Genomic DNA, 14,913 nt, shown 5'->3' on the forward strand with positions numbered 1-14,913 from the left:
TCATCTCGACTAACTTGAAGAAGTCGGCAGTTGCGAAACAAGGCTGCCAGCCTGACGACTTCCTTTGCGTATGCCGACATTCTTTCATCTCGGGTTGCGAACTCTCCCGTTGTCTGATTCACTACAAGTTGTGAATCACAAAAAATTATTACCTCATCTGCTTCTGCTGCCATGCCAACTTTAGTCCTGCAATCAATGCTTCGTATTCTGCCTCATTGTTCGAGGCCTTGAACCCTAATTGAATAGACTGTTCCAATATCTTTCCATTAGGAGATATTAACACTACTCCTGCCCCCTCTCCTTACCGGTTTGAGCTCCCATCGACAAACAGGCGAAAGGAGTCGCCGATGTAAATGCTGCAGGGTCTGAGTTTTTCCTTTCCTTGTTCTTTTGCCTTTGGCTGGGCTTCTCCTTGTTTGCTTGGACATCGTTCATCTTGGCTCAATGAAACCCGATGTTCGATGGACTCCGGCGTGAATTCGGCCACGAAGTCGGCCAAAACTTAGCCCTTAATTGCTGTTCTCGACTTGAACCCAAGTCATACTGGCCCAAGGCCACTGCCCATCTTGCTATTCTTCCAGTTAAGTCTCCTTGTTGTAAACAATGACTTCAGTGGGTGCTCTGTTAGCACTATAATCTTGTGCGCTTGAAAGTAATGGTTCAGCTTCTTTGAAACCATTACTAGGGCCAGCATTAATTTCTCTGATGGTAGATACCTTGTTTCTGTATCGGCCAAGGTTTTGCTTACATAATAAACAGCCTTTTGATCCCCTTTTTCCTCTCAGATTAGCATTGCACTTACTGCGTGTTCTGAAACTGCTAAATATAAAAACAGTTCTTCCCCAGGTTCAGGTGTTGAGGGGACTGGAGTCGTGGTCAGATATTTCTTTAGGTCGGCCAAAGCGGCCTCACATTCCTCAGTCCATAGGAAGTCCGTGGCCTTCTTCACCAGGTTGAAGAAAGGTTTACATTTTTCTGAGCTTCGGCTTATGAATCTGTTTAGGGTTGCGGCCCTTCCAGTAAGCATTTGAACCTGTTTTGCCGACGTCGGGCTTTTCAGCTCTAGGATGGCCTTGATTTGGTTTGGGCTGGCCTCAATGCCCTTTCTTGTTACCAGGTACCCCAAAAACTTACCTGATCCAACTCCAAACGCGCACTTCGATGCGTTGAGTCGGAGCCGGTATGTTTTGAATATATCAAAGACCTCTTTTAGGTCGACAAGATGACCCTTAGGTTCCTTGGTCTTCACGACCATGTCATCGATGTAGACCTCTACTGTTTGGCCAATCAGGTGTTTGAACATCTTGGTTACCAACCTTTGGTAAGTTGCTCCTGCGTTTTTCAACCCAAAAGGCATTACTCTGTAACAGTACAGGCCTTTTGGAGTGATGAATGCGATTTTTTCTTCGTCTAGGGGGTACATGGCGATCTGGTGGTACCCCCTGTAGGCGTCTAGAAAACTTATTCTTCCATGCCCTGAAGTGGCATCTACTAGCTGGTCAATTTTGGGCAGGGAAAAGCTGTCTTTGGGACATGCTTTGTTGAGGCTGGTAAAGTCTACGCAGACCCTCTATTTACAGTTCTTCTTCTTTACCACCACTGTATTGGATAGCCATGTTGGGTAGTGTACTTCTCTAATGGCCCTGGCCTCCAGAAGTCTGTCTACTTCTTCTTCTACTGCTTCGACGTGTATCAACGTCGGCCTTCTGGCTCGCTGAATTACAGGTTTGGCCGACCTGTCAATATTCAGTTTATGACAAGCGACCTCAGGGTCAATGCCAGGCATTTCGTAAGGTGTCCAAGCGAACACCTCAATATTTGCTCTCAAAAAAGTTTCCAACTCTTTTTCCTCTTCTTCGGCTAAGCCCGAGCCGAGAAGAAAGAAGCATTCTTCATCCCCATCCTGGACGAGGATTTTCTTCAGTGCCTCTTCGTTTTTCTCGGCTGGTTCTTTGTCGACGTCTTCTAGGACTTCCACGTCCTTACCTTCAATTTCTGCCTTCTCTGGCTCTCGTACGCTGCAGGTAGATTTCATTGCTGCCATGGAGCAATTCTTCGCCTGTAGCTGATCGCCTCTAACTTCCTCTATCCCATGCTTTGTTAGGAATCGCAATAGTTGATGCAATGTTGAGGGAACTGCCCCCATTGCATGCAACCATGGCCTTCCCAAGATGATGTTGTAAGGGGAGGGTGTGTCGATGATGGTGAATTCTGTCTTGATTTTTCTGGTGCCAGCCTACACCTCCAAGCTCGTTGCGCCTAGTGGCCACTTCGGCGTTCCATTGAAGCCGACCATCGGGCCATTGGACTGCTTCAAGTCATTAGGATGAAGGCCCAGCTCCTTGTAACATCTAACATACATGATGTCGCAAGAGCTGCGTTGATCAATCAGGATGCGTTTCACTTGGCACTCCCCAACCTGGAGGGATACTACCAAGGCATCATTATGTGGATGCTGGACCATCTCTAGGTCGGCTTCAGTAAAGGCTATCATCGGTCCCTGGCATTTCTCAGGCCGAGGTTTTTTATGTCCGACCTGGTTCACGTGCTGTAGGTGTTTTACCTTCTGGGTCTCCCCTCGTATGTCATTTTTGTTCACCTTTGAGTGAATTACATTAACCACCCGTGGTCCTGCTGCCTGTGGTTGCTGTGCTGGGGGAGGAGGAGCTGCTGGTGCTTGAGGCAATCTTGTCTGTTCTTCCCTTGTCCTGGCCTCATCGACAAGGTCCCTCAGATGGTCTTGCCTCACCAAGTCTTCTAAGTGTGCTTTTAGGGCTCTACAACCCTGAGTTAGGTGCCTTTCTTCATTGTGGTAAGCACAACGCCTACCGACGTTTCTTCCCATAAATTCTCTTGGTGTTCTCGTCGGTGCTCTGAAATAGGGTTGGTTTCGTATTTGATCCAGGACTTTGTGGACCGGGATTCGGAACACGGTCGTCACTGCCTGTTTAGCCCTCAATTTTGTTTCTTGTTTGATCGATCCATTATTACCTCGGCTTCGTTTAGGCGAGCCGTTTCCTTTCTTTTGTTTTGCCTCTTTGTTTCCCAACGTATCCTCCTCGGCTCCGGCGTACTTCTCGATTCTCGCCATGAGTTCTTCTATACTTTTTGGCAATGTCTTTGCCAAAGACTTCCGTAGTGGGCAGTCATCTTTCAGGCCGTTCTTGAAAGACACGACCGCCACCTCTTGGTTGTATTTGGGTATTCGATTGAACACCTTGTAGTACCTTTTTGCATAGGCTCTAAGGCCTTTATCCTTTATGATTTTTAAAGCCATCAGTGCGTCAACCCTCAAGGGCTGTAGTTTGTTCGTAAAAAACCTGGCCACAAACATCTCGGCCAGGCCTTCCCATGTCTTTACGCTTCCCTTCAGTAGTTTATGGAACCAATCTGATGCAATCTCCCCGAAGGATGAGGGAAATACTTTGCAGAGCAACGGCTCGTTCCCACTATATAATGCCATTGAATTCAGGTATAGTCCAACGTGAAAGTTGGGATCTGACTTACCATCATATATTTGGAACCTCGGCATACTGAATCTCTTTGGTGCTTCAAATTTGTCCAGCTCCACCGAGAATGGTGTCTTCGGCTTAACCGGGGAAGTTACCTCGGCTTCAGCATTCTGTTGCTTCCTCTTGAGGTAATCTCTCAAGTCTTCTTTACTCCTCCCTAGAGCTCGGCAATCTTTGGACTTCAATCTTTTCGGCACACTACTTTCGGCCTCGTGGTGGGCCCGTTTTGATCTTTCTCCGTGGGTTGTGTCAAAGCAGAACGCCTGCCCTTGAACATGCCGATGTTCTTTGGGCTCTGGGTCCTTCGTGTGATACGTCCTTCGGGACTCCTCTCGTCTCGGCTCCTCTCGTCCGACTTCCCTGAAACATCGGTGAGAGTGCCTTCCGCTCCTGGTGGACTGAGGGGCTTCGGGGATTATTTTCTTTCCTCCCTTCTAGGTATTAATTGCTGGAATCGGCGTGTCGTGCAGCGGGTACGGTGGCTGCATGACATTATTTTGCATCATGAAGTTGACGACCGACTGCAGGTCTGCTAACTTGTTTGCCAATTCTTTTACTTTTCCATCCCTCCGCAGGCACCTATCTCTCCATACCTGGAGGTTATCTTCGTTATAGTACTTGTTTTGGTTTGTCTTCTTTGAAGTTTCACCCTCCTGGCCGACGTCTTTCTCTCCGTGGCCCTGGTCACGAGTTTCTGCATTGTGGTTGTCTCCTTCGATATCAAGGTCGATAGGTCTGCCACTCCCAGCAGGAGTGTCGTCCCCAATCTTTTCCTTCTATCCGTTATTGGCCATCTATTCTTCTACTTTCCCACAGACGGCGCCAAATTGTGTGAGTGATTTTCTGATCACACTGCCCGTTTAGTAATCATCTAGAGAGCACCGGCAGAATAGATGGCTTCAGTTAACCTGTAACAGAAAGAGAAGATTCCGGCGGTGGTTCGTCCACCCGGGAGCACTCCGACGATCAAGTCAGTATATCTCTCAAAGATAAATTAAGTGCTAAACTCACAAGCTTGAGTATCAAAAGCATAAAATTGCGTACCTTAGACCCACGGGGGTGCCTCTCTTTTATAGTTTACTCAATCCTAGTCCCACTAGAAGCCTGACTTCTATAGACTCCAATTCAGTACTTACTTTGGACTCCTCAAGAGATAAAGATAAACTCTCTAAGAGTTTTATCCTCATCTTGACTAAGTCTCCTCTTCATTCTAGGACTCTTGTCCCTTATCCGTTTATCTCGGATTTCGATATCTTCGGAGATAACCTCGGCAACGCCGAGATAACCTCGGCATAATAACCAGGACACGTGGCACCTCGGCTGATACATCGGCGTCACCTTACCACGTGTTGGTACTCAGAAAATATATCCCCACACATACCATTTTCAATTTGGCTAGAAAACTTCTAATGCATTCATATCTGACTATTTTCAAAAGGAACAAAAGTTAAAATGCATGTAATGGGTATAAAGAAAAATCTGAGTGAGTGTTGAAACCTCCCATTTGGCTGTACAAATATTTCTTCATAAGATTAGGGATGGCAATTTAAACCTGACCCGACGGGGACTCGACTCTCTAATCCCAAATTAAGCGGTTATTTTCTGAAAAATACCCCTGACAGGTAGGGGATGGTATTAAAAAATGAATCTCGGATGATATCTGAGCCGGGGACGGGGATACATGTCCAAGCCCCGGGCTCGACCCAGCCTTGGTCCCGCCTCGTTTAGCCCTCAAATATAAAATTACCATTATGTCCCTGATTGTATGTGTGTGTGTGTTTGTTTAGGGTTTGACACACTCTCACTCACACAAACACAACGGTGTTGCTCCTCTCTCTCTCTCTCGCTCGCTCGCTTGTCGTCGTGTTTAGGGTTTCATCTCCCCCTCTCTGTTTCTCTCACCGTCACTCCTTCCTCATCGTCGTTCCTCCCTCACCGCCGCTGCTGTTTAGGGCTTCGCCTCTCTCTCTCTCACACACACACATGACGAGGCTGCTGCTCTCTCTACTCCGTCACCGCTGATCCTCCCTGATCGCCGATTTTGAAAGGGTATCTCTTTCTCTCTCTCTCTCTCTCTAGGGAATTCGATCTAGGGTTTACATACATACATATATATATATATATATATATTTGAGTGCATACATATTTCGATCTCTGTTTTTTTTTTCCTCTAAATTTGTTTATTTTATATATATATGTCAAAAAATGCACATTTGATTATGAATTTGAAAACAGAAAAAGAAATGAAACAAAAATTTAATTTATATTTCAATCATTTTTTTTTTCAAATTCCTATTCAAATTCACGATTTAAGAATATGTAATAATTACTGAGAGAGCCCATAATCTTTTATTTTATATGAACTGATGTAAGAATCAAAAATTAAAAAATAAAATAAAAATACTATACAAATAATTTTTTTTTTTATAAATCTTTACAAATAAATGTGATGTGTTACATGTGTAGCAATGAAGTGTTCCCATTTGAAATAGGATTGTGTTTCTTTCTACAATGGGATTGTGTTTTCTTTCTACATCTTCCTATTTGGATGTGAGAAAATTGTGAAAATCTAGGGTGTATAGGCTTTGTTTGGGGAGCACATAAATAATCTGTTTATTGATTTATTGGTGACTTTACGGACTGATCTACGTGTATATCAGTTTGTAAAGTCACCTTTTTGTCATTGATATGTAATGTATGATCTGCTTTTTTTAATTATTGATCTGTTTATTTTAAATATATATGTCGTTGATAATTTGTTTTGTAATGTGTGATATGCTTTGTCATTGATATGTCATGTATGATCTGTTTTTTTAATTATGACATGGGGCTAAATATGATAATTTGAGGGGGTAATTTGACATAGGTAATGAAATAAAATGAAAGAGAGTTCAATGTTGTCTACATTTTGGCTGTCTAATTCCAAATTGAGTTCAAAGGGAGGTGGTTAATGTTTGTTTGTGTGTATACATATCTGTATGTGCTCTGTATTGATTGGTGCATTAACGGTTTTGTAATTTAGTTTTAAATGGTTGGTCCTTCTATTGGATTTATTCAGTGTTGGGTAATTTTTTTATTTATTGTAATTTTTCAATTATAATATACTGGAGGACAATGATTGAAAATCTAATTTTGTAATTTTCTAATTGTTGTTGCTCTACTTTCTGAGGTATTCCATTAGGATATTTGGATGTGATTAGTGTTTATATTATAATGGGCTGCCTCTATTTATTTATTTCATATTATTTTTGTAAAGGTTAAAAATTGAAAAATCTAGAAACCCTAGATGTTGATTTGTGATTATGTACCAATTTTAAGCAGAATATAACAATCCCAATCAAACAATCAAAAACAAATCAACACAACGATTTTACATAGAAAAACCACAATTAGACACCTCCAACTGTGATTAAAAAACCACGGACAACAGCCACAAAACAATCCACTAAGAAGATTTAAAAGAATTACACAGGTATACTCTCAATTACCTAGCGAATTCACGCCTAATTGAACCAACCTCTATGCGCCTCTTCCAACCCTGTCTTCACCTCGGAATTGTCTTTACAATGAGCCACTCCAGAATCCACCGAAGCTTCAGGCTCAAATTCTTTAGAATCCACCGAAGAACAACTCTCTCTTTTGTATAACAAACAAAACCTTTGATGTACTCTCTTTTAAACCATGAGTTGAATACTCAATAAAAACATCAAAGAAAACCTAACAAAATATCTCCAGATATAAACCTTAAGATCCAAAAAGAAGATTTGGATAAGTACTCTTAGCTTTGGAAGAAAACCAAAAGTAATCCTAGATTTGGAAGAAAACCAACTCCTTAAGAAATCTGGATTTTGAAGCTCGCTCGAGCGAAGCTTTTCTCGTTCGAGCGAGGAGCTTAACTTTCGTGATTTCTACTAGTGCCTTGGCTCGAGCGACGAATCCTTGGCTCGAGCGAGCAATAAACTCTTTCAGGTTTTTGTGTGGACGCAATCTGTCACTCGAGCGAGAACTCCTTGGCTCGAGCGAGCAAGCCTTAGCTCAAGCGAGCATTCCTTAACTCGAGCGAACAAAGGCGGACATGCAATTTTAAATGCAATTTTGCATTTTGCTTCGGCCGCGAGCTGATCGGGCAGCTCGACCCCCGTAATAATCAGCGAAGTGGCAATCTTGAAAGTATTGACATCACAAACTTCTCTACAAGGCACAATTCGGGTTGGATTCACATCTAAAACTCATATCCTCACTGAAATACATGAGCCAATAAAATTACAACTGAAAGGAATTTTGTCAAACAGGATTGCCAAGAATAAAAACCTAACAAAAATGTCAGAAGTTAACTCTCAAGTACTAGTTAACTTTCAAGTACCATTTGAGAACGAGGCCTCACAACAATCATCGCCAACTACCAACTCACCTACCAACTCACCATCTCCCTTCTCTAATCAAAATGTTATTGACTTAGAAGAAGAGTCTAATACTTGTGAAGGAACTAAAAGGAAAACTAGTGTTGTGTGGGAACACTTTAAGAAACAACAAGTCAATGGGGTGTGGAAGGCAATATGTAATTATTGTAATAAGTATCTTGGAGGTGATTCAAAAAATGGAACTAGGCATTTGCATGATTACTTTAAGAGTTGTACTAAGAAAAAAGTGTTGGACATGAGGCAAAAAGTTTTAACTAACAACTTTAATAGAGAGAGTCTAAAAATGAATTCTTATATTTTTGATCAAGATTTTGCTAGGAAAGAGTTGTCACATGCCATAATATTGCATGAATATCCCCTCTCTATCGTAGATCATGTTGGTTTTAAACGATATTCAGCAGCACTTTAACCATTGTTTAAAGTAACTTCTCGAAATACGATAAAGAGTGATATTTTGAATATTTATGATTATGAGAGGATGAAGACATTGAGTTTGGTAAAGCATAATAAAAGTAGGGTAGCAATCACAACTGATGTGTGGACTGCTAGCAAACAAAAGAAAGGATTCATGGCTGTCACCGCACACTTTATTGATGATTCCTGGACATTACAAAGTCGCATTTTGAGGTAAATTTCTATTGAGTTTGTAAATTTGCGAATCATTTAAAAATTCTATCTTATTCAGTTCAATTTGCATGTTATTTATACTTGTTCATGAATATTATATTTTAGATTTATTTATGTTCCATGTCCACATACAAAAGAAGTTCTTTGTGATACTTTGCTTGCGTATATGATGGACTGGAATATTGATAGAAAAATCTCTATTGTTACTATTAATAATTGCTCCACAAATGATGCCATGATTACCATGTTGATGGATAAGTTGAGTAATACATAGTTTTTGTTGGGTGGTACTTCATATGCGTTGTTGTGCACATATTTTGAATTTGATTGTGAAAGATGGATTGGATGTCATACGAGTGGGTGTGGAGAAAATTTGGGAGAGTGTAGCTTATTGGACAGCAACACCAAAAAGATAAGAAAAATTTAAAGAAACAGTCAATCAATTGCGTAATTCATATACTAAGAAATTAGGACTTGATTGTGCAACTAGGTGGAATTCAACCTACTTGATGCTTCAGACTGCCTTATTGTATAAGGATGTCTTTTCTTGATTGAAAAATAAAGAGCCCCAATATAAGATTATGCCAAGTGAGGAAAAATGAAAGTTTGCTAGAGAGATTTGTGGAACGTTTAAGATATTTTTTTCTATCATAGAGTCATTTTCTAGTACTAAGTATCCCATAGCCAATGTTTGTTTCCTAACTTTATGTGAGATTAGGATGACATTGTCTCAATGGCTCTTTTGTGAAATTGAAGTGATTAGAACAATGACATTAAAAATGATGGAAAATTTTGATAAATATTGGTTAGTGATACATGGTGTTATTGGAGTTGCTGTTGTACTTGATCCTAGGTATAAGATGAGTGTATTGGAGTTTTTATTTTGAAAAACTTTATGGAGACAAAGCTAAAGATGAAGTTGATAAGGTTCGTCAGATTTGTTATGATTTGTTGTAAGAGTATCAGTACTGAGTTGGTATGGAGACCGATATTGTTGGTGACTCTTCTATTTATCCAGAAATTGTTACAAAAACCTTTTCAGAGTATGATTTGTTTATTAGTAGAAAGAGAAGTAAAAAAATGAAGAAAGTAATATCAGAGTTGGACCATTATCTAGAAGATGATGTTTTGCCAAGAACTTCAGGTTTTGATGTTTTGAATTAGTGGAAAGCCAAAAGACCAAAGTATCTGACCTTATAGGCAATAGCTAGGGATATTTTAGCTATTCCTGTATCCACTGTTGCTTCTACGTCAACATTTAGAACTACTGGAAGGTTGGTGAGTCCACATCGTAGCAGACTTCATCCAAACACATTAAAAGCATTAATGTGTGCACAAAGTTGATTGTGGGATGCAGAGATGAAAGGTACTTATATTATTATTTCATCCAATCTACATATTATTATTTCACTTTTATATTACCATGGAATAATTTCAATATTGAATTTATATTCTCTACTTTTTAGGAAATTCAACATTGGAATCGGTGGGCTATGCGACTATATATGATGATGATGAGATCGATTTGGATAAGTCGTATGCCACTTTTGTGTTAGTTGTCATCTTTTTTATTTTAATTGTTAACATTTTTTACATCTTATTATTAGTATTGATTATTTGTTTTTTTTTTTTGTTATTTAACAGGAATTCAAGTTGAAGGAGATAATGAAAGTTGTGGTGTGGTTATATCAAAGTATTGGAGAAACAATGTTGTTTTTTTTTTTCACAATGGATTCGGTTTTTTATATTGTAATGGATTTGTTTTTTTTATTTTATTTTTTGGGTAGCCTATCCCTTGCGGGCTGTGCTTAGGGCTAATTATTCTCTTTGCAACTTGCTCAATTTTCCTTTGTGTAGGCTGCTGGATGGAATATTCTATTTGAATATGTTGAAAATATGTTGACATATATGCTATTGATAGATTGCCATTCCTATTGACAGATGTGCTATTTGAATATCTTGAAAATATGTTGACAGTATTGAGTGGAGCTTGAATATACTATTTGAATATCTTTTGTGTGGAGCTTGAATAGGATATATTGACAGATATGCTATTTTTTAATTTGAAGATATATTATTTACAGATCACTGTGAATTTGAAGATATACTATTTTTGAATTTGAATTTGAAGATATTTACAGATCACTGTTAATCTTTCCTTTAAATAAAAAAAAATAAAAATTGATATGTTACTGTAATCTTTCCTTTGAATGAAAAAAAAATGATTATGCTTTGGGGATTTTTCGAGGTCGGGGATACCTGATCCTCGGGGGTGGGGGTGGGGGTGGGGGTGGCGGGAGGGCAATGGGCTCCCCACAGGGGGTCAAGGACGGGGAATTTGTCATTTTCGGGGATCAAATGCGGGGAATGTAGTCCCCGCCCTGCCCCGTTGCTATTCCTACATAAGATGCATGTTTAAGCACTATTTGGGTACATTATACATGTCACGACCGGCTCCTCGTACCCAAGGGTTAAGCATCGTGATGGCCAGTAACTGAAGTTACCTCCGACCAATTCTTGAACAAATTAATAAATGCGAGCGAAAATAATAATTAAGGGTACCAAAATAATCATTGGAGCTTCTATTTTTATTACAAAATTCATTGACCAAAAAGGCCGATATTTACATATAAAAAATATCATAAAAGTGTTGTGTGTGTGTCTATTCTGCAGCCCCTCGTGTAAGACTTTTCAAAAGCTATTTCTGAATTGTATTGTTTCCTGAAAATTGGTAAATAGCTGTAAGCACATGACAGAGTAAGAAATATTATACCAAGAGTATAAGGGATATAAAATAACTAGGATAGTTATGTAACTAAAATATTTAAGATAACTTAGTCTGAATAAATAATAATTTAAGTAACAAAACTGAGATTATATAAATAGATAACCATAACCACAGTACCGAGCAGAACAAAAAAGAGGTCACATGAGTGACAGTCAGAACAGAGGTCCGGATTCAAGAGGTGACTCGTACGGATTATAGAAGTGGCTTCCACAATAGTGTGTCATCTATCTCCTCACAGCACTTTGCTTCGCACTAGAAATCATAGGGTCAATGGATCCATGACAGACAGAGGGCCACAAAGTGGTCAAACAGAAGCCAATGATTATTTAAGTTCCCCAAGGCGTGGGACTCCTGTGGTGGTACTTATAAAACATAATTGTTTATAAGATCATTGTCAAATAATCATTAAAAGTTAAACAAATATATTCATGCGTTTCATTTTAACAAATTGAGTTCAGAAAGTAATTCACGTAATTAAAATATTAATATAATTCATAATAGCTTGTATAAAATAAATATGATAAGTCAAAACGTACGTAAAATATATTATAGTAACTCAAAGTATAATATAATTCACCTTAACTTTAATATCACACTCTTTTTTTCTACTATCAAAAACTCTGTCGACTTTCATTATTTTTTCTTCTTTTTTCTTCCTTTCTCTCTCCTTCTCCACTTCCTTCTCCACTTCCTTCTCCGTTCTCTCTTTTCCTTTCTTTCTTTCTTTCTTCCTTCTTTCTTTTCTTTTTCTTTTGCACCCACGTCACCTCCTCCCTATGTGAAAGCCTCTGAATCCAACGTGACAGTTCAAATCCCTCTCAGATTTGATCACGGATTCGTTCTTATCTTAATAAATATTTAAAATAATTATATTTTGATTCAATTTTTAATATAATTATTTAAATAAATTAATTCTAAATTAAATTACACTCTATCATGTACTAATAAAAAATTAATTATTTATTTTATTATCATACCTATTATTATTATTATTATTATTTATTTACCCTTACTTTTATATTTATTTATTTATTATCTTTAACTTTAATATGGCTCAATTGGTATTATAATTTCATATTTCTGTTAATTTGACCCCAAATAATAATCCCTAATTAATCTTATATTTGATAATCCAATGTCAAATTAGATTATATATTTATTATTATTTATTTAATAATATATTATCACATACAACCATAATACTAGTATAAAATTTAAGGGACAACTTAAATTTTCGGCTTGTAACAATACAAGGACATTTTTTTAAAAAAATTTGGATAAATTATACTGACATTTTTTGAGATTTTTGTTTAATATAGTTTTTTCTCTCATATTTAAAAAATTACATTTCTTCCCTGAGATTTGTAATTTCATTACAAATTACCTCTTAGATTGCTGATGTCATGTACTAAAATTTTCTAAATGACCATCTTGTCATTTTTCCTACTATTTTTTCTTCTTATTATCATGATTACATTCTACAACTTTCCATCTACCTGAATATATTCTTATTAAGTGATTATATATAAATAAAAATTTTATATAGAATTTTTAAACACAATGATATAGTTTAATGGTGATCTTTCACTTTAAAACAAAACACCCATAAACATGATTTATATTTATAACAATATCACTATCACAACATTTGTATGATATTTTATGTATAAATTTTTATAAATGAATATCATTTGTTTTTTTTTTAATTTCCACCATTATATCTAAATTAAATCAATTTAATATAGACTTATTTAAAAAGTATAAAATTTGTTAATTTTTTTTTAAAAATCCATTGAATATAACAAAATAAGACAATGTATTAATTTTTTTTTTTTTTTTTTTTGCATTTCGTGAATTTAAAAAAAAATCACATAATATTATACTTCTTAAGTATGTCTAGATTAGGTGTATCTGAAAAATAAAAAAAATACTTAAAATATTAAAAAAATTCAGTAAAAATAAAAAAGCACAAAAAATAAATTAAAAAACTCAAATTTTTGTGTTAGTTAAACCAAAAAAGATGATTGTTATTTTCCTTGAAATGATATGAACAAAATATTTACATTATTTTATTATTTTATATGTATAAAGACTAAGAGGTAAATATGTTATTTTAATCTGACATAAGGTAAGTGTAATTTTTAAATGTGAGGGGGGGTTTGTATTAAACAGAAATTTCAGGGGGAGATGGTGCAATTTATCATTTTTTTTAATTTTTTTTATTAGTCATATCACTTATTTATTTTTTTGCACATTTTATCGTAAAAAATTAAAAAATACACTTATTTAGATCATCCCAAATAACCTCTTAGACTCCTTTTGGCACTAATTAAAAAGTTAGTTTATTAGGTAAAATATTTTATTTTGCTAATTTATTTTAAGCTCCAATAATGTTTGGCATCATGAATGAAATATCATGAAAAGCTTTCATAAACGTTCTCTACCCTTGGATTCATTTATAATGTTTTATTGTATGTTATCTAATCACCTTTAGATTAATTTCATAAAATTTTTCATTATATTTATTTTATGATATGTACCATTACTCTTTATGCTCATTTGGCATACCAGATTTTCATCAAAAATCTAAAAGTCATTAGAAAAGTGAAAAAACACTAAGAATACATCAAATAGATTAATATTTTTAGACAATTGTTGACACTATAAATAAATAATTTTATTATTTATTATTTATATAATTGCAGAATGTGTGATACCTTCCTACTCATTTAGAGGTTTATGAGAATATATGAAATGTGGAAAGATGACGGAGAACAAAGTGGAGAACATGAAGCATGAAGCGGAAGTTGAAGGAAATTATGAAAGATCATGGAGTATGAAATGGAGGAGGTGGAAGAGTGGGTAGTTTCAAGTTTTTTCTTACAAATGTTTGCCTATAAATAGCCATTCATTGCTATATTATAAGGGGATCCAAAATTCAAATCAAAGACAATCGATTTTTATTTTTCTTGTTATTTGATTTCTATTTTTCTTGTAATTTATATTTCCTGCACTTAATTTTCTACACTTCATTTTCGAAGCATAAGAGTATAGGTAAGCTCTCTGCACTTTATTTTATGCACTTCTTGTTCGAAGCATAAGAGTAGAGATAAATTAATGGTTCGAAGCATAAGAGTAGAGATAAATTAATGGTTAGTTTAATTGTTTACTCATTCATCTTTCTTCATCTACCTTTTTCTTTTTTTAATTTTTATTTTTTCTACACTTGGAAATTTTGAAGTTCTCTTCATTGAGGCAAAAGAACCGTTAATGCAATCACTTGATAATTTGTTTGAATTTAATCTGTAAGAATTTTCAATCCTTACTGGCATACTCACATTTATGATATTTTCTTTCGTAAAAAAAATAAGCTAACAACAATAAATTAACTTTTTATTTCACTCTAAAAAAAAAACTTAGAATAAATATATAGTGTGGACAAATTAAATGAGTATATTTTAATAAAAAAATGTTATAGAGTTCTAAAAGAGCTCTAATTTGTCTTTTTGTCTGCTATGATTTTTTTTTAAATTTAATTTATTTTTTTTTTTATTTTTTACACTAC

Source organism: Camellia sinensis, chromosome 2 (assembly GCF_055761805.1).
Source record: "Camellia sinensis isolate YWXY chromosome 2, ASM5576180v1, whole genome shotgun sequence".
NCBI lineage: Eukaryota > Viridiplantae > Streptophyta > Magnoliopsida > Ericales > Theaceae > Camellia > Camellia sinensis.